At 44.2% G+C, this 19,333-nt stretch overlaps 2 protein-coding genes and 1 non-coding gene across 12 annotated transcripts in view; 1 reads left to right on the forward strand and 2 right to left on the reverse strand.

Moving 5' to 3' along the window:
• Positions 1 to 19,333, forward strand: part of Sply (Sphingosine-1-phosphate lyase) — a 707,429-nt gene that overhangs the window by 544,939 nt on the left and 143,157 nt on the right. The gene's annotated exons all lie outside the window — the stretch shown is intronic.
• LOC119162974 (THAP domain-containing protein 2-like) overlaps positions 1 to 19,333 on the reverse strand; it is a 187,677-nt gene that overhangs the window by 3,759 nt on the left and 164,585 nt on the right. The gene's annotated exons all lie outside the window — the stretch shown is intronic.
• Positions 14,498 to 14,570, reverse strand: TRNAT-GGU (transfer RNA threonine (anticodon GGU)). The gene has a single exon. It is a non-coding gene; the product is annotated as a tRNA-Thr (tRNA).

Here is a 19,333-nt window from a genome sequence, read left to right on the forward strand (position 1 = left end):
TTCTTTTGCGGACCAGACCCACTTCTTATCCTTCTGAAGCAGTGCATACAAAGGCTTTAGCCTCGAAGACATGTTTGGCATGAACTTGGAGTAAAAAGTTATCATGCCAAGGTACCTTTTTCACTTTTACGCCGTGGTCCCTGAAAACCTGCAGGACTGCTTCCACCCGGGCCAGGCATTCGGTATGCGATGCTCCCGTGATGAGGACGTCGTCGAAGTAGCATACCACTCCCGGTAGTCCTTTCAACAGCTCGTTCATGATTGCCTGGAAAACTGCAGGTGCACTTGAGATTCCGTACGGCATTCGAACATACTGGAACAACCCCATGTGAGAGTTTATAGTCAGCAAGGGTCTCGAGTCAGGGTGCACCTCGATTTGCTGATATGCCGTCGAAAGGTCCAGAATGGTGAAAACCTTGCCCCCAGCCAGTGTCGTGAACAAATCCTCCACCGCGGGCAGTGGGTAATGGTCGATCTTCACACATGGATTCACCGTCAATTTATAGTCTCCACACAATCGTACTGTGCCGTCTGGCTTGTGAACAGCTACCAGCGGCGTGGCCCAGTCGCTGCGGGTTACGGGCACCAGTACGCCCTCTTTTTGCAAGTTGCCTAGCTCATGCTCGACAGGTTCACGAATGGCATACGGCACAGACCGCGCCTTGCAAAAGACTGGCATGCTTCCTTCCTTAAGCACCAGTTTTGCTTGATAACCCTTTATCAACCCTAAACCAGGTGAAAAACGCTGGCATACCTTGACAGGATGCTGTCGACAGACGGTTGTGCGTGCACCTCGTGAATGCTGTTTGGGTCTATTCCGAGGTTCGCAATCCAGTCGCGGCCTAGGAGTGCTGGCTTCTCTCCTGGTACCACGATGATTGGCAGGACTTTCCGCTGTCCCTTATAATCGACCAAAACCTCCGCTTGGCCTTTCACTTGTAGCGTTGCTCCGCCGTAAGTCTTGAGCTTCATCTCGCACTTCGCAAGCTGCAGCGGCTGCTTTAGCTGCCGGTAAACGCATTCCGGAACGAATGATACGGCTGCGCCCGTATCTACTTGCATCTTCACAAGCTGGCCGGCTATCTGTACTTCAACTTCATATGGTTGTTCCGTGCCCACCAGATACACACCGTGCAGCAGCAGCTCTGTGCTTCCGCTTGCTTCGTCACTCACGTTGTGGACGGTGCCAGGCGCCGGTTGCTTGCATCTGCACATGCGCGCCAAATGTCCCACGCGCTTGCAAAGATGGCATTTGAATTTACGATAACGGCAGCAACGGGCATTATGCTCTTGACCGCATCGATAGCAGCTTTGCATTGAACTGTTCTTCGGCTTGCTGGCAAACTCCGGTTCCTTCCCCGTCTTCTTTAGAGCGTGAATGTCGGCCTCCGTATTCGCAGTTGGTCGGAATCCCCTCGACTCCCGCTCCGCTAGCTCAACGCTCTTAGCAAAAACGCAGGCCGATTCGAACGTCAGTTCCTTTTTCTTCAGTAAACCCGTCTGAATGGTGGAATTCCGTAACCCAGCGACGAACCGGTCCCGTAAAGCGTCGTCGAAAAATGTACCTTAGTTGCACTTGGCTGCCATGTGCTTCAGCGTGACTGCAAATGCCGCGACGGACTCCCCTTCTCCTTGGTACTTCCTGTTGAATTTGAAACGCTCCGCAATGACTTGACTTGAAGGCTCGTAGTGGCCACTCAGCACTTTCACCAAGTCCTCGAACGTCTTCTCTTCAGGTTTTGCAGGTAGAAGAAGGTCCTTGAGCGTCTTGTATGCTTTCTTTCCTATGGCAGAGGTGAAGGCTGACTTTTTAAGTTCTTCGTCTTGTACGCCGGCTACTTTGCAATAGTGCCCAAACCGTTCTACATACGATGCGAAATCTTCGTCTCCTTCTTCTATGAAGGCGTCAAATTCCCACATCTTCGCCATACCTTGCCTTTCGCCTTCCAGCTGTCGTTGCTCACAGGATCCGCCCCCGTCGTTCGGTGCAGCCTATCCCATCCTCGTCGCCATCTGTTGTAGCCGGCGAGCAAGGCGACGCTGGACTCAGTTGGTGGCGAAGGTTTAATGTGATAAGCAAGCGGCTCGCATGCCAATATAAGTACAGGCACATGACGTAGCCTGTGACGTCAGTACGGCGCGTCATACGTTGGCTACTACAGTAGCCAGCCTGACTTTAGATGGAACAAAATCAACAGCACTGGTCAAAAATGAGAAAATAACTCAGTGGTTGGACTCCTACTTATCAAGCCGGTATCAGTACGTTCAGATAGGTGACTCTGCCTCTCACTTGTCATCAGTTGTTTCTGGAGTCCCACAGGGCTCCGTCTTAGGTCCGTTGCTTTTCATTATCTATTTAAACGATTTACAGTTCGACTGTCCGGTGCGTTTCCGTTTCTTTGCCGATGACTGCGTTGTTTATCTCCCTATTGAATCGGTAAATGACCAGAAAGTTCTCAACAAATACTTAACAGCTGTTAGTAATTGGTGTGCCGATTGGAACATGAGCCTCAACACAACAAAGTGCCGCCAAATGACAATAACGCGCAAAAAGTTTCCATTTCAATATGCTTATCAAATTAACAATGTTGACTTAGAGGTTGTTAACGAGTTCAAATATTTGGGTGTAACCATGACATCAAACCTCACCTGAAACAAACACATACAAAATATTACATCATCAGCACTGCGCAGACTTTGGCTTCTAAGACACCGACTTCAGCACCGTACAAGCAGAACGAAGACCGTTGCGTACACTACGCTGGTCCGCCCCTTGCTCGAATATGCAGACGTTGTTTGGGACCCAGACACAACGACGGATTCAGCGATGCTCGAACGGGTACAAAAGAAAGCGCTGCGATTTATTCACAATGCATACAGCAGGCGAGTATCCGTGACAGAACTGCGCAGGCGTTCTGACCTACCAACACTAGAGTCCCGTCGTAAATTACATCGACTTAAAATATTACACAGCATAGTCAATGGTTATTCAAAGCTTGACTTCAATACTTATCTCGAATTCAACATGGCACGCCCCACCCGGAACAAGCACAACAAAACAATCCTAATACCTTTCACGAAAACAAACACTCACCGTCTATCCTTTTTCCCGAGAACGATAGCAGAATGGAACACTTTGCCACGCGACGTTACTAACTTAACTAATCAAAATGCTTTTTCAACGGCTATTCAAAATTGTGTATGATTAGAAGTGCTGGTCTTGTTCCCCTGTTCTATTGAACTAACATATTTCACGTGTTATCTTGCTACCATGCCACAACGCACACTGCTTGTCTTTTTTTTTTGTGCAATATTTTTTATCTTTACATGGCAACATCCGATTAATTTTTTTTTTTTCCATGCTTCCTGGTTAATGCACGTAGTGTACTTTGTGTGTTTTGCATTAGACTAGCGTTGCCGGTTTTTTGTATATTCATGTAGCTATTTGTAACGAGAATTACTGCTGCTTTGCGAATCGTGGGCCGTGTTACTGATTGCGTGCGCTTGTGTGTCGTGACAATCTGTAAGCTTACTGCATTATTGCTTCCCTCTGTACCGCGGACCGTGTTACTGGTCGCGTGTGAACTTTGTGTTCAATCTCTGCACTGTACCACTCCTGCCCTGGCTGCCAAAGGGTGGCTGGCAGTATTGAATAAATAAATAAAAAATAAAAAATAATGAAGATAAAATACCCTTTGCCGACACATAACACAACTGTCAACTTGCACTGTTCAATGAACTGCGCATGAACATGCACTGGTCCTCTGTGGCTATACCGCGGCCTCCTAGGCAGCACAGCCACAGAGGAATGACCACTTCAGTCTGTGACATAGTCCTTCAAGTAGGTGGGGAGCTTACGTGTCCTCTGTGGACACTGCGACCCTGGCCTTGCAGGATGACTTTGAGAAATGGGGCTGTCGGAAGCCGACTTCAAAACTCCGTGCCCATCTCTCCCAGAATAACTTAGCGAATTGCCGCTGTCGAAAGCAGACTCGGAAGAACCATTTCCTGCATCTCCCGCCCCCATATTAGATTTATTGCATTTACAGTAGGTGAGGAGGAATACCGAGGGCTTCCTTTCTGAAGGCCCGACAAATGGTCCTGGGTCACAGGCACTCAAAAGTGCACGTCAGGTGGTGCGGAGTCGCGCTGAGCTAGACAGCCGGGACACTAAGAATTGGGTGTTGAGGAAAGACCTCTGTATTAGAGGGAGGGGGTGAATTGCTCAAGTCATCGTGAATAAAGAGGAAATGTGTATCAGGAGAGATCGGTGCTGACTGAGACATTATTGGAAGGGATGCTGCAGTCACATGTGGGATGAGCCTTAACTTTGACGCATTCCACTTTTTTCCATCGCTTAGAAGGAATGTGGATGAATTAACTTGTTCTAGGTCTGTAAGGGGTTGGCTAAACCTGAATAGACCTTTCGAATGTAACTTAACCTTCACCTTGTCGCCTACTTTAAGGAGAGTTTGTTGCCCCGCCGCGGTGGTCTAGTGGCTAAGGTACTCGGCTGCTGACCTGGAGGTCGCGGGTTTGTATCCCGGCTGTGGCAGCTGCATTTTTGATGGAGGCGGAAATGTTGTAGGCTCATGTGCTCAGATTTGGGTGCACATTAAAGAACCCCAAGTGGTCGAAATTTCCGGAGCCCTCCACTACGGCGTCTCTCATAATCAAATGGTGGTTTTGGAACGTTAAAACCCACATATCAAGGAGAGTTTGTTTAGCACCTGTGCGAGTATCTACACAGGCTTTTGCTTTTTGCTGCTTTTGCTGAACCCTTTGGCGAAGTACTGAAAGAGAGGTACGTTGAAGTATTCGAAGCTTATGCTTACTGATGTTTAATCTTGATCGCGGTTGGCGACCGTGAAGTAGAACAGCTGATGAACAACCAGTCGTGGCATGAGGGGTGATCCTGTAAGATCTCAAGAACTCTAGTGCTTTGAAGGACATCCTTTCCTTGCAGCTTAGCCACTTGAATGTGTTTTTTGAGAACACGGTTGAATCTCTTTATTAGCCTGTTTGCCTACGAGTAATAGTTGGAAGAGAAGTGATGAACGATACCTCTTTCCTTTAAGAAGTCCTGAAATTATCTGGACGTAAACTGGGGTCCATTATCTGTAATTAGGGTCTCTGGCAGATCTTCACCGCTTAAAGCAGTACTGAGTAGCTTTATGACTCGTGCGTCGTGGCTGAATTGGTAAAAATATTTCAGGCCATTTACAATAGTCCATTAATATAATGGCCTATGTAGGAATAGGATCTGTACGAAAAGGACCATTATGTCCATACCCAGTTGCTGCCACGGCTGTTCAGGCCCTTTTACAGGCTGAAAGGGAGGCACTGCAGTTTTAGCAGATTTATCTGCAAGCTGACAGATGTGGCATTGCCTGACGAACTCCTCCACACACTTATTTATGTGGGGCTACCAATAGCGCTCGCGTAGTAGATGTTTAGTGCGAACAATACCCTGATGGGGCTCATGTGCTAATTGCAAGAAGGTCGGTATTAGTATATTTGGAATTACTACACGTACACCCCGCAATGGGAGTCCATCAATGAAAGAATGCTCCTCGTGTACATGCAAGTATGTCATTAGTGGCTTGTCAGGTTTTTTTTCCTGGAGCCATCCTTCAGTTAACTATACATAGTTGATGACCCGTTGCAATGCTTCATCGGAAGCAGTAGCTGCCTAAACAGTTTGCTTATCGACTACAGGGGTTACAAGGGAGACAATCTCCTCATCTAAGGTAGTGGAATTATCGTTTTGCAGTAGAAGCCTCGACAAGCCAACAGCTTCACAATTCTCGGACCCTTTGCAGCACTCAATGTCAAAGTTATAATACATTAACCTGGCTGACCATCGGCAAATACGTAGAGGACGTCTGCCTGAATCACCTGCTGAGAGCAGGACAAGGACCGCCTGGTGATCTGTCCTGAGCATGAGACGCTTGCCCCGCAAATGGATATGCCACTGGTCACTTGCAAATAAACACGCTTAGGCTCCTCTTTCACCCACAGAGTACTTCCGTTCTGTTGGGGTTAATGTCCTAGATGCAAATGCTATACAGTAAAAGCTCGTTAATTCGACACCCATTAATTCGGATAATTTGGATGGCTCTATTGGTCCCGTCCAAAGTGCATGTTAATCTATGGGACCAGACCTTCGTTATTTCGTTGGAATTTGGCTCCGCACCGTTTAATTCGGACAAATGCTGACGGCTGATGCTACACAAAAGTGTGATAAAGCAGCGTTGGCACCACTGGAGTGAAACCGAAACCTGAGTGGCATCGCCATCATCATCAACTAGTGGGGGCGATCGCAGCGTCACCGAACGTCGGCGTCTTCTTTCTTCTACACTCAGCGCCTCCGACGCCATTTTCCCTTGTGTTGTCGTGTCGGAACCATCTCTTCTTGCGGAGTTCTTTTTTTCTTCTATTGTGACCGTATTTGCATGCCACCACCATCGTGTGCTACAGTGATGGCAACGCCGAAAAAGCAGCAGAGTCCACCGACCGAGTCCACCGACGATGACTGCCCGACTTTCGATGCTGTCCTTCCCACAGATGTGACCTTTCAGGACTACATCTCGATTGATCATGGTGTCGCCACGAGTGGTCTCCTGACCAATCAAGAGATTATTAATGATGTCACGGGCACCCATGAAGACCACGATTCCGACGAAGAATCATGCGAGGAGATACAGCCACGACCTCATCGCACCTCACGGGAAGTCTCGGAGGCGCTGTTAATATTAGAGGACGCTTGCCTGAACACTCCTGACAGCTTGGGTGCTGTTGGCCATTTGGAACAGTTAAGAAAAATTGTGATGTCAGCCGGAATCTGCATGAAAATGCAGACGACAATTACAAAATACTTCAAGAAATAAAGGTATGCTTCTGCAGCTTGATTTTAAATGTTGTTTTCCCTGTTCATTCGTTAATTCGGCATTCGGTTAATTCGGACAGTTTTTCCGGTCCCGTGAAATCCGAATTAACAAGCTTTTACTGTAGTGTGTAGCTGAGAACCTGCACTGTGCTGCAACACTTCACCTAAACCGACATCAGAGGCATCCATCGTGACAACCACTGACAATGAAGGATCAAACATATTTATAACAGGAGCACACACAAGGCTAGACTTTACTTGTTCAAAGCTGCGTTGTTCGTCTTCCGACCAGGAGAATTTTCGTCTCTTTCTGAGCATGGTGCAGAGAGGCTCAACAATGTCTGCATAGTGGTGAAGAAATTAGGCGTAATACCCTGTAAGGCCAAGGAAGGACTGAAGGGCTTTCAGGCATGGAGGAGGAGGAGCATCGAAAGTTGCGTGAACTTTGCTCTCCATGGGCGATATACCCTGTGCAGAAATTTTATGCCCCAAGAATGTCCTTTTCTTTACTGCAAAAAGACATTTGTGATTCAACTTCATGCCACTCTGTGCAATACAAGTCAAGGCTTGGCTTAAATTGTCATCATGCTCCGACTTTTAGCTTCCCCACTCAAGTATGTCATCTATGTAGCAAGCAACATTCTTACAAGATTGCAAAACGGTAGACATCATTCTTTGAAATACCACAAGTGCGGAGGCAAGACCAAAGCATACTCGTTTAAAAGGAAACAATTCTTGATGCGTAATGAATGTGGTTAAGTGTCTACTAGATTCTTTTAGGAGCAGTTGATGGTATGCTGATGCCAAGTCCAATTCAGAGAAGTAGGACGCACCGTTGAGCATTTGGAGGAGTTCATCCACATGGGGCAGTAGGAAGGCGTTGATGACAATGGTCTTGTTGGGCTCTCGCAGATCGACGCAGAGGCGGATGTCCCTGTCTTTCTTACGGACGACCACGAGCGGCGACACCCATGTAAATGCCAACACCCACTCGATGATGTACTTTTCCTCGAGTTGACGCAGCTTAGTGGCGACTTGTTCCCTGAGAGCCAGGGGCAGCCGACGCGATTTGGCAAACAGTGGCTCGATGTCTTGCCGCTGCTTGACCCGGTGGGCGAAGGCCTGAACGAGTACTATCTTATTTATTTATTTATTCATTATATCCTTAGTGTTTTCACATTACAGGGGGGAGGGGCATGTTACATGTAAAAAAAAAAGGGAAACAACATTTGATAAATATATACAAGAATGAAATTTCAATAATTGGCAGAATAATACATAACTACGTTATATATAAAATACGTCAACAAAGACAACGTAGCAGTAGCGATAATGCAGGTAGTACATGTTCAAGCACTAAACAAAGAACAACAAACAATCTCAAAAACAAAAAAAAACAGAGGACATGACACACAAACACACACATTATATATATGTATATATATATATATATATATATATATATATCCGTAAACACCACAACATACTTATGCAGAGCGAACGCCTTGCAAAAGCGTTTCCAGAACCACTACGTGTTGTGTACAGACGAGGCAGAAATTTGCGAGATTTATTAACTTCCTCTAAAACCAGACAGAGCAATAACGACCAGGCGCTTGGTTGCCGTCCTTGTAAAAAGCCCCGCTGTAAAGTGTGCGCACACATGACGACAACAACACTGGCAGCCAGTACTGCGACGAACTTCAAGTTCAAAATTAAGGGCAGTTTTACTTGTGATACTGCAAATGTCGTATATTTGCTAGAATGCTCAATCTGTCATGTACAATACATAGGTCATACTGAAACTGCTTTTCGATACCGTTTCAACAATCATAAGGCTCATGTGCATGCCCTTCCTAACTTACCGATTTCAAGGCATGTCACCGAGGCAGGTCATTCATTCAGTAACATGAAAGCTACAATACTGGAATCGGGTTTTAAATCACACCATGAACGCGAAGTAAAAGAGTCATTTTTAATTCATAAATTCAAAACACTATCTGCCGGCATGAACGAGAGCCCGGGTACGCTTACTTGCATATTGCCTTAGTAAATCGCTTTTTTTGTTTTACTGACAAGTGTATATTCTTCGCACGATGTTGGCCTATTGTCAAATATTACCTACATAATGTAGGTGGCCTTTGTCACTTCATCATTTACTCGCATTCATTTTGCTCTGCCTGCTTTGTGATTTTGTTTATCTCTCTAAACTTCTTTTTCTTTTTTAAAGGCTTACTGAATGTTTTTAGGCTGTGTTTATCCCGCAGAACGTATGACCAAGTGAGCTACTGCGTGCGCAGTTTGTTATTTTGCTGACCTGTTTCATTCCACACTAGTTGTAGGGTATCTAATACGTGCCAATTCACTATTGTATAATGATACGCGTTTTCAGCTGTATATACACTATAGCCACGTACCTTTGGTGATATATAATCTTGTTTCCTATACTACTGATAATGACTTAGCCGTGTGATACGCAAAGAAGCGGCTTATATATGTGCCCTGTGTGCCATGTGTAACCATTCACTCCGACGAAGGCAGGCCCACCTGCCGAAACGTTAGTAAAACTAGTGTTTTTTCGCACGTTTGTCGACCTCTTTTTATACTGCATTTTCCACCGGTTCCATTGAATATCACCCCACCATATTTTCCTGCTATGGATATCCGGAAGACAACGTCGAAATGCACCACCTGGAAGTATCCCAAGTTCGGAATAACCACGGCTATCTTGGGTGATTCACAGACAAAGTACCTGTTTCAATACTTCGACCCCCTGCTACAAGGAACACCGGCGTTCATAACGCAGTCGGGCGCTTTGGTCAGGGATGTTCCTTCACTGCTTGACCTAGTTCCTTCGTCGACAAGAACTCTGGTTCTACACGTCGGGAGCAACGACTTGGCAAAAAGAAGTGCTCAAGCAACCTTTCGTTGTTATCGCAACCTTCTACACCAAATCCGTGAAGAGCGACCCGAAATAAGCCGTCTGTACGCCACGCTTGTCTTGCCAAGGGCCACGAATCAACGTCGCAGAAATAATAACCAAGTATTTGTCCATCGTTTCAACCGCGAAGCAAGCCATTTCAACAGCCTATTACGAAGTTTCTGCGAACGCTCTAGGGATTTGTCTTTTCTGGACCACATGTTCGAATGGCTGCCACCTGGACGAGTACTGGCAGCCGATGGACTGCACGTGAGCTTTGAGGGCGTCGCGCTGATGGCAAGTCACATACGCCAGCTTTGCTTCGACTCCCCAAGTGAAGCAACTTCAAATGGTTGGGGCGATGCTGTATCTTCGCCCCAGCACCTTCGGGGGCTTACCCCACAAAGAAGCCACCGGACTACGCCAGAAACCGCCAAGACCCGCAAAAGACAACCTGGGGCTATCCGGCCGACCAAAAGCATCCAGGGTCATGCAAGTTCTTCTCGCAACGAACCCACCTTGAAGGAGCCACGCTGCAATGCCATGCTCGCCGAATCAACGCCTACAGCGTCCGCCAACCAGCGGTCAGCGGATCATCCTTGTGTGCCCCGGAACGAGAAGTGCTACTCCTGCTCTGCCCAGAGGAATTCCGCACCAGGAACATCAGCCAGCTTGGCTCCACAAGACCCACGAAAGACGGCAGTTTCCCTTACGGGCTCCAGGTACCCACTTCGACGCAAATATTCAGACGTTTTAAAAAGAAAACCGAATAATTGACTACAGCACTCATTGTCGAATAGTATCCTGAGTTCAAAGTGTTCTAAGCAGTTTCAAATAATTAGGAAGTCTGTCGAGAAACGTGTCCGTTACGAGCTACATGTGTCTACTCTAGAAGCATATTTAGCGGCTTCCATTCCGCCTAGAGGTTTAAGTCTCTGTCTACAGCCAGCAACATCAAAGCTATCGAAATGCAACGCGAGGAAGTGGTTTGACACCTTAAAGAACGCCTCACTTGAGCTAGTACACATTGTATTAAACCATTATCGATCTTCCGTGAAATCGCTGATAAACAGGGAGCGCCAACTACTCGATCAGTTTAGCCTTTCTCCAGAGGAATCATCGTCCCTAAGAGCATATGAGCAAAAGAAACGTTCCAAGCTTAACGCACAGAAACGCAAAAAATTGCTCAGAGATGGTGTAAAACTTCGAAACTCAACACCTCCATCTTCGGCCAAGGAAAGAACATGTAAACCTGCACCCGACAACATTATTAATATTTCAACTGCTATCTTATCTAAAGAAGAACTTAGTCTTTTATCCCGTGGTTTAAGCTTCTGTCCAGCAAGTGGTAACTATAATGAATTTCAGTTATACAAAGATTTAGACAACTTCGCACGAAATATGAGACTACGCGAATATTTCTTCGATCAGCCGACTCCCGCCGACGATCCAACCGCTTTACCCTCGGCTAAACGTTGGACACCGGGGTCACAACGTGACAAACACTTGGACATATTTATTAAAGCAGTGCAGCGAGATATCATTCAAGCTTATAATGAACCCCAGTCTTTTCGTCGAAACCTATCGACCCTAGAAAGAAAAGCTATAGCAAACCTTGGCAAACGCACCGACATCACAATAAAACCTGCGGACAAAGGAGGTGCCATCGTTGTCATGGACACGACCAAATATATTGCTGAAGCGAACAGGCAGCTTGATGATAGGTCGTTTTATAAGCGACTCGAGGCCGATCCGACTGAGGATTATAAAGCGATATTAGACGGCACAATAAGAAAACTAATAAAGGAGAAAAAACTAAATGATAGGGCAGCTTCTCTAATCCCTCTTAGTCCGGCAGCTGGTAGATTCTATTTGTTGCCGAAAATCCATAAACACAACAATCCTGGTCGCCCAATTGTTTCCGGCATAGGTACCGTGACAGAAAACTTGTCGCGTTGCGTAGATAGCCTGATAAACCAGATACCCCCTACGTTCCAGTCATTTCTGCGAGATACTAACGACTTCCTTTCTGATATTGCCAACCTTATTATACCTAACAACGCTCTTCTTGTAACTCTCGATGTTGCGTCTCTCTACACAAGCATACCGCACTTGGATGGTATAAGGTCCGTGGTTGAGGCTTACGATCACTCCGCTCTCGACAAGTCCATTGATAGCTCGACTATAGCTATACTGCTTGAAATGATTCTTCAGTACAACAACTTCGAATTCAATGGAGTGCATTATGTTCAAGTAAGTGGTACGTCTATGGGTACTAAGATCGGGCCAAGCTATGCAAATATATTTATGGGATCCCTTGAGAACAAATTCTTGTTGGGTCGTTCGCTAAAACCTTTTTATTATAAAAGATTTATTGACGACATTTTCATGATTTGGCCACATGGAGAGGAGGAACTTTTGTCTTTTATTTCGGACTTTGATAATGCTCACCCTTCCATATCCTTTTCGCACACATATTCACCAGAGACCATTAACTTTCTCGATGTAACCGTTTGTCTCGATAATGCAAAATTGAGCACTAAACTGTACCGCAAGCCGACTGATAGACAGAGGTATTTACACTTTCAAAGCAGCCACAAAAGGCACTGCAAATCCAGCATACCTTACAGCCAGGCCTTACGCTTTAAGAGAATTTGCTCTGAGCAATCTGACTTTGATAATAACTGTAACCAGCTACGCACTGCACTTCTTAAACAGAAATATCCGCCCAAGTTAGTCGATGACGCAGTAAGGCGTGCCGACGCACAAGACCGTACAACACTCTGCATCCCCAAGAAAAATCCTAAAAGTCATTCACAGGTTAACCTGGTTTTAACCCATAACGCATCGGCACCTAACGTAGCATCAATTTTCCGTAAACACCACAACATACTTATGCAGAGCGAACGCCTTGCAAAAGCGTTTCCAGAACCACTACGTGTTGTGTACAGACGAGGCAGAAATTTGCGAGATTTATTAACTTCCTCTAAAACCAGACAGAGCAATAACGACCAGGCGCTTGGTTGCCGTCCTTGTAAAAAGCCCCGCTGTAAAGTGTGCGCACACATGACGACAACAACACTGGCAGCCAGTACTGCGACGAACTTCAAGTTCAAAATTAAGGGCAGTTTTACTTGTGATACTGCAAATGTCGTATATTTGCTAGAATGCTCAATCTGTCATGTACAATACATAGGTCATACTGAAACTGCTTTTCGATACCGTTTCAACAATCATAAGGCTCATGTGCATGCCCTTCCTAACTTACCGATTTCAAGGCATGTCACCGAGGCAGGTCATTCATTCAGTAACATGAAAGCTACAATACTGGAATCGGGTTTTAAATCACACCATGAACGCGAAGTAAAAGAGTCATTTTTAATTCATAAATTCAAAACACTATCTGCCGGCATGAACGAGAGCCCGGGTACGCTTACTTGCATATTGCCTTAGTAAATCGCTTTTTTTGTTTTACTGACAAGTGTATATTCTTCGCACGATGTTGGCCTATTGTCAAATATTACCTACATAATGTAGGTGGCCTTTGTCACTTCATCATTTACTCGCATTCATTTTGCTCTGCCTGCTTTGTGATTTTGTTTATCTCTCTAAACTTCTTTTTCTTTTTTAAAGGCTTACTGAATGTTTTTAGGCTGTGTTTATCCCGCAGAACGTATGACCAAGTGAGCTACTGCGTGCGCAGTTTGTTATTTTGCTGACCTGTTTCATTCCACACTAGTTGTAGGGTATCTAATACGTGCCAATTCACTATTGTATAATGATACGCGTTTTCAGCTGTATATACACTATAGCCACGTACCTTTGGTGATATATAATCTTGTTTCCTATACTACTGATAATGACTTAGCCGTGTGATACGCAAAGAAGCGGCTTATATATGTGCCCTGTGTGCCATGTGTAACCATTCACTCCGACGAAGGCAGGCCCACCTGCCGAAACGTTAGTAAAACTAGTGTTTTTTCGCACGTTTGTCGACCTCTGTTTATACTATATATATATATATATATATATATATATATATATATATATATATATATATATATATATATATATATATATGGGAAAGAAGTGTATACCTAAGGGCTCGTTTTTCCGTGTTTTAACACAATATTAATGAGATATAACAGACAGTAATGCCAAGGAATGTACAGGGGAAGTTATTAAAATCAATGGAATGTAAATAAGAAGAAAGAAAAGTGGATGAAAAAATTACCAACTGTGAGCAGGAATCGAACTTACGACCTTCGAATTACGCGTTCGATGCTCTAACCACTGAGCTATCACAGCGGCCCTCCCTCCATCCACTTTTTTGGGTTTATCTGTGAATTTAGAAGTAGGAGCGACAGTCAGCGCCATCTATAAGCCAAACAACGAGTGTGGAAACACTCTTATGCGCATGTTTGGCGTCACGTAGCACGTGAACTTATTATGAGCGGGCAGCTGATTAATTGTCCCTCTTATTCAACCTAAACACACCAAGTCTGCCAGTACGAGACCCTCGTTCAATGAAAATAAGGGAAAGAAGTGTATACCTAAGGGCTCGTTTTTCCGTGTTTTAACACAATATTAATGAGATATAACAGACAGTAATGCCAAGGAATGTACAGGGGAAGTTATTAAAATCAATGGAATGTAAATAAGAAGAAAGAAAAGTGGATGAAAAAATTACCAACTGTGAGCAGGAATCGAACCTACGACCTTCGAATTACCCGTTCGATGCTCTAACCACTGAGCTATCACAGCGGCCCTCCCTCCATCCACTTTTTTGGGTTTATCTGTGAATTTAGAAGTAGGAGCGACAGTCAGCGTCATCTATAAGCCAAACAACGAGTGTGAAAACACTCTTATGCCCATGTTTGGCGTCACGTAGCACGTGAACTTATTATGAGCGGGCAGCTGATTAATTGTCCCTCTTATACAACCTAAACACACCAAGTCTGCCAGTACGAGACCCTCGTTCAATGAAAATAAGGGAAAGAAGTGTATACCTAAGGGCTCGTTTTTCCGTGTTTTAACACAATATTAATGAGATATAACAGACAGTAATGCCAAGGAATGTACAGGGGAAGTTATTAAAATCAATGGAATGTAAATAAGAAGAAAGAAAAGTGGATGAAAAAATTTTCTCATTCACTTTTCTTCTTATATATATATATATATATATATATATTAAGTAGTGCCAAACATGTTAACATGTTTTGTATGATGATGTGTAGGGCTTAATGGCGCAAGGGCCAATTGGTGGCCAAAAAGTGCCATTTCAATGACTAAATATGTGGACAATGATATGGTGTGTGGCTGTATAGGGGCCTTAAAATTCCTCGCGCTAACGTGGGTGAAAACATAACTAATAAAATCATGGCAATGGCGTGATATGGATAGTAAAAAAGGGTGATAAAAGGTTTCGATAATAAAAGCATGTGTACAATTTTTTTTTGGCACTAGCACAAATGCCTCATCAGCGCCCTCAAGGGCCAAGAGGCAAGTGCTTCTTAATGTAGCCACTGCAGCAGCAACTTCTCTTGAGAGGTCACGCTACGCAATGCCTGGGTATATTACATGGTAAAAACCGACATCTCTTAAAAAAGCTAGCAATGATTAATGGGTGAAAAGTGATTCCCTACCGACATACATTGCGGGGTGTAATGGTATATGTTGTCGGTAGGGTAATGGAAAGTGTTGTCTTCTTAGAGTGTCTAATTGCTTACACTGGATTAAAACGTGAAGAACTGTTAATGCCTCACCACATCTGTCACACAATGGTGGAAAACATGTTTTGTAAAAAAAAACCTTAAAATGTAATGTGTCGGTGATCGCGGTAGCTGATCGTGGGAGTAGATTCCATTGAGATGTAGTTCTTGGAATGAAAGCATGTAACTGGGTTGTGGTTCTGCATTGTGGAACATGAATTTTTTTGTGGAAGATCGATTCTGGGTGATATGAATGAGGGGAGGGTTAACAAAATCTTCGCAAAGGCTATTGATATGATAATAAAGCCTATGAAAGAGACTTAGCCAGGCTATTTTACGCCGAATGGCGAGTTCAGGAAGGGTGAGCTGAGATTTCATTAGTGTAATACTGGCCGTGGGTGTATAATTGGACAATATGAAGCGAACTGAACGATTCTGGACTGCTTCCAATTCATGTGTTAGTGTAGTGCCACCAGAATGCCATGTAGAAGGTGCCATGTAGAAGGTGCCATGTAGAAGTTGCTGCGAAAATACCCGTGTTTACGGTTAGCTTTGGCAATGGTGTACTTCAGATAATGGTTCCATGTCAGGTTATTTGAAATATGAATACTTAGATATTTGTAAGATCAAACAGCCTCGAGGTAGGTATCGTTAAGATGATACTGTGGACAAACAAGTGAAGTGCGACACACACGCATTGCTTTGCATTTAGAAATGTTCAGTTCCATGTTCCATAATTGGCACCAGGTAAATATGTTATTTAGATCTGCCTGAAGTGAGGTAACATCGTCTTCGTTACTTATTTTTTGATAAATTATGCAATCATCAGCGAATAGGCTTACCTTTGATGAGACGTTAGTTGGAAAGTCATTCATGAAAATTAAGAACAGCAAGGGTCCCAACACAGAGCCTTGGGGAACGCCCGACAGCACCGGTTGGACGAGGGAGCAAACATTGTTAGCAGAAACAAATTGTGTTCGGTTAGAAAAAAAAGCTCGAATCCAGTTAAGCACGTTAGGACCTAGATTTAAATGTTTCAGCTTAAGAAGTAGTAGCTCATGACTAGCCTTGTCAAACGCCTTCGAATAATCTAAAAAAATACAGTCAATGGTAAATCCAGAGTCGAGTAGGACATGCAGGTCGTTAGTAAAGACTAAGAGGTGCGTGTCACAGGGGAAGTTTTTCTGGAAGCCATGCTGGGAGGGTGTGAAAAACTGGTTAGACTCGAGAAAGTTAACAAGGTGAGTGAAAATGATATGCTCAAGTATTTTGCATGGGACAGATGTGAGCGATATCGGACGGAAATTTAATGGATTGTGTGTCACCCCTGATTTGTGAACTGGCACTATCTTACCAACCATCCAGTCTTCCGGAAGACTAGAGTGTTGCAAGGACTGTGAAAAAATGCATGACAGGATAATATGCAGTATTCAACAGTGTTTTTCAGGAATTTAGAATCGATACCATCAACTCCACATGATGACGAGGTTTTCAGTTTTTTAATGACCGCACGAATACCTTCGGAGGTAACGAAAATAGCGTCCATGGGTAGATAATGGTGTGAAGGCAAAGTGATTTGGTTGTTGATGGTCACCTAGTGTGAGAAAGCTTTTATGAATGTGCCGTTTAGTACAGATGCGCATTCTACGTCGGGCACGCGATGCCCATCAGCCGTCAGCAAGGCTATAGCACGATCCTCGCTGCCTCGCACGAAATTCCAAAACTGTTTAGGGTTATTTTCCATCAGCCGTCAGCAAGGCTATAGCACGATCCTCGCTGCCACGCACGAAATTCCAAAACTGTCTAGGGTTATTTTTCAGCATAGTTGGTAGAGTTTCACTGAAAAAGGAAAACTTTGCATGCTTTAGTGCGAATAAATAAGTTGCAGCAGCAGATTTGTAAGTTGACCAACGTTGATCAGACGGGGATTTGGTAGCAGCACGATAAAACCTTTTTTTACGGTTAGAAAGACGGTTAACGTATCTGTTGTACCATGAAGCACCAGTATTACAGAACACTTTTTTGATGAAAATATATTTAACAGTTAGCTCGGATACTTTAGCCTTGAATAGGTCCCAGTTGCTCTGCACCGATCTTTCGGTGTAGTTGAGTAAGAACTTATCTAAAAAAGTGCCCAAATCAATGTTTATCGAGTCAAAGTCAGCCTTTTTGTAATCGCGTATTGTTTTAAGCTGTTTACGCATGCGTGAGAGTGGTAGTAAGATATGCACTTGAATAATTTTGTGATCACTGATACCAGGAACATTGGTCACAGAAGATACAATATCTGGTTCTGATGTCAAAATAAGGTCGAGAATGGATGATGTAGTATTCGTAACGCGAGTTGGAAATTAACAAGTTGCGTAAGACCAAAATTCGAACAGATGCGAATGAAATTCTGAGCTTCAGCTGAGTTAGGCAATGAATATGAGTAAGAATTAGACTACACAATATTAGCAAAAATGAAATCGCTAAGTAGAATTACAGCTGCGCGGGGAAACAAAACTTTCAGGTGACTCAGACAATCATGCAAGTTGTCGCAAAAACTTGAACGGTGGGTGGTAACATACGCCAATGACAACTTTTTTAAAAGCCACGCTGAGGACACACCAAGGTGCCTCTAATACCGAGTCCATTGCAACAGCGTAGCTTTCAATTCTATCATTCACTGCAAGAAGAACACCACATCTATCACGTCTGTCACAACGATATATTTTCTTTTTTTTTTTTTTTTTTTTGCAGCACAGTAATTCTTCGCTCTGAATTTTGTCGGAAAGCCACGTTTCAGTTAATGCAATAATATCGGCGTTAGAATCAATAACTGCTCGACAGATTTCATCCTTCTTGGACAGGAGGCTGCGAACGTTGGTAGAAAGCATGATCAAATTTCTGGGGTTATCACAAGTGCCTCCGCCCCCTGCTTTTTCCTAGCTCCCCAAGGAAGCAATTAATTGACGACCCGAACGAAGTTGCCACGAAGAGAAGTTTGCGACACAAGCGGTATTAGTTACGGATCTGGAGTGTCCAATTTCATGCACATTATCAGTAATGTAGTCATAGCCGTAGCATTTCTCGTTAGCAAAAAGTTTGTTGTAGGGCAGGTGAAAAGGATAATGAAGCTCTTTGGCGAAGTTGGTCAGCATCACTCTGGCACAGCGAGTATTGACAGAAAAATCTTCTCACATAACCACTTTGCTTCTTTTGAGCTTGTGAAGTTTCAAAAACACCATTTCTTTCACTTTGTACGTAGAAAATTTGACTATAATCGGACGAACTTTATTAGCGGATAAACAGCCAATTCTATGTGCACACAGTGTTATCACCAGACAAGGTTAGGTTCAGGGACTGGTGAAATAAGCGCAAGACTGTTTCCTCAGTCTGCTGCGTAGTTTCAGAGGTGTCTGCAATACCAAAAAAGCGATTATCTTTTCGAGAACGATCCTCGCCCTCATCGAGACGTGCACGTAGCCCAAGCATGTCTTTTTGCACTTGCTTTGCAAGTTGATTTGTGGTTGTTATTTCGCGCTGGACGTTATTTATACTAGATGTCTGACTTTCGACTATTTCCAGACATGCAGATATATTAGAAATTTCTTTAGTAAGCGAAAGATGTTGTTGCTTGAGCTCCTGGATGTCACCTGACATGGCTGATTGCATGGTTTCAGTGCAAATCGAACGTTCATGCATATCTTTCATTAGTTTATGTATTTCAGTAAGTTGATCATCTTCGGGTCCCGGGTTCTGTTCAATATCACCTTATATTACCAACAGCAGTTCACAAAAAGGCACTAAGAGGACTTCTGGGCATGGAAGCAC

This window comes from Rhipicephalus microplus, unplaced genomic scaffold (genome assembly GCF_043290135.1).
Source record: "Rhipicephalus microplus isolate Deutch F79 unplaced genomic scaffold, USDA_Rmic scaffold_34, whole genome shotgun sequence".
NCBI lineage: Eukaryota > Metazoa > Arthropoda > Arachnida > Ixodida > Ixodidae > Rhipicephalus > Rhipicephalus microplus.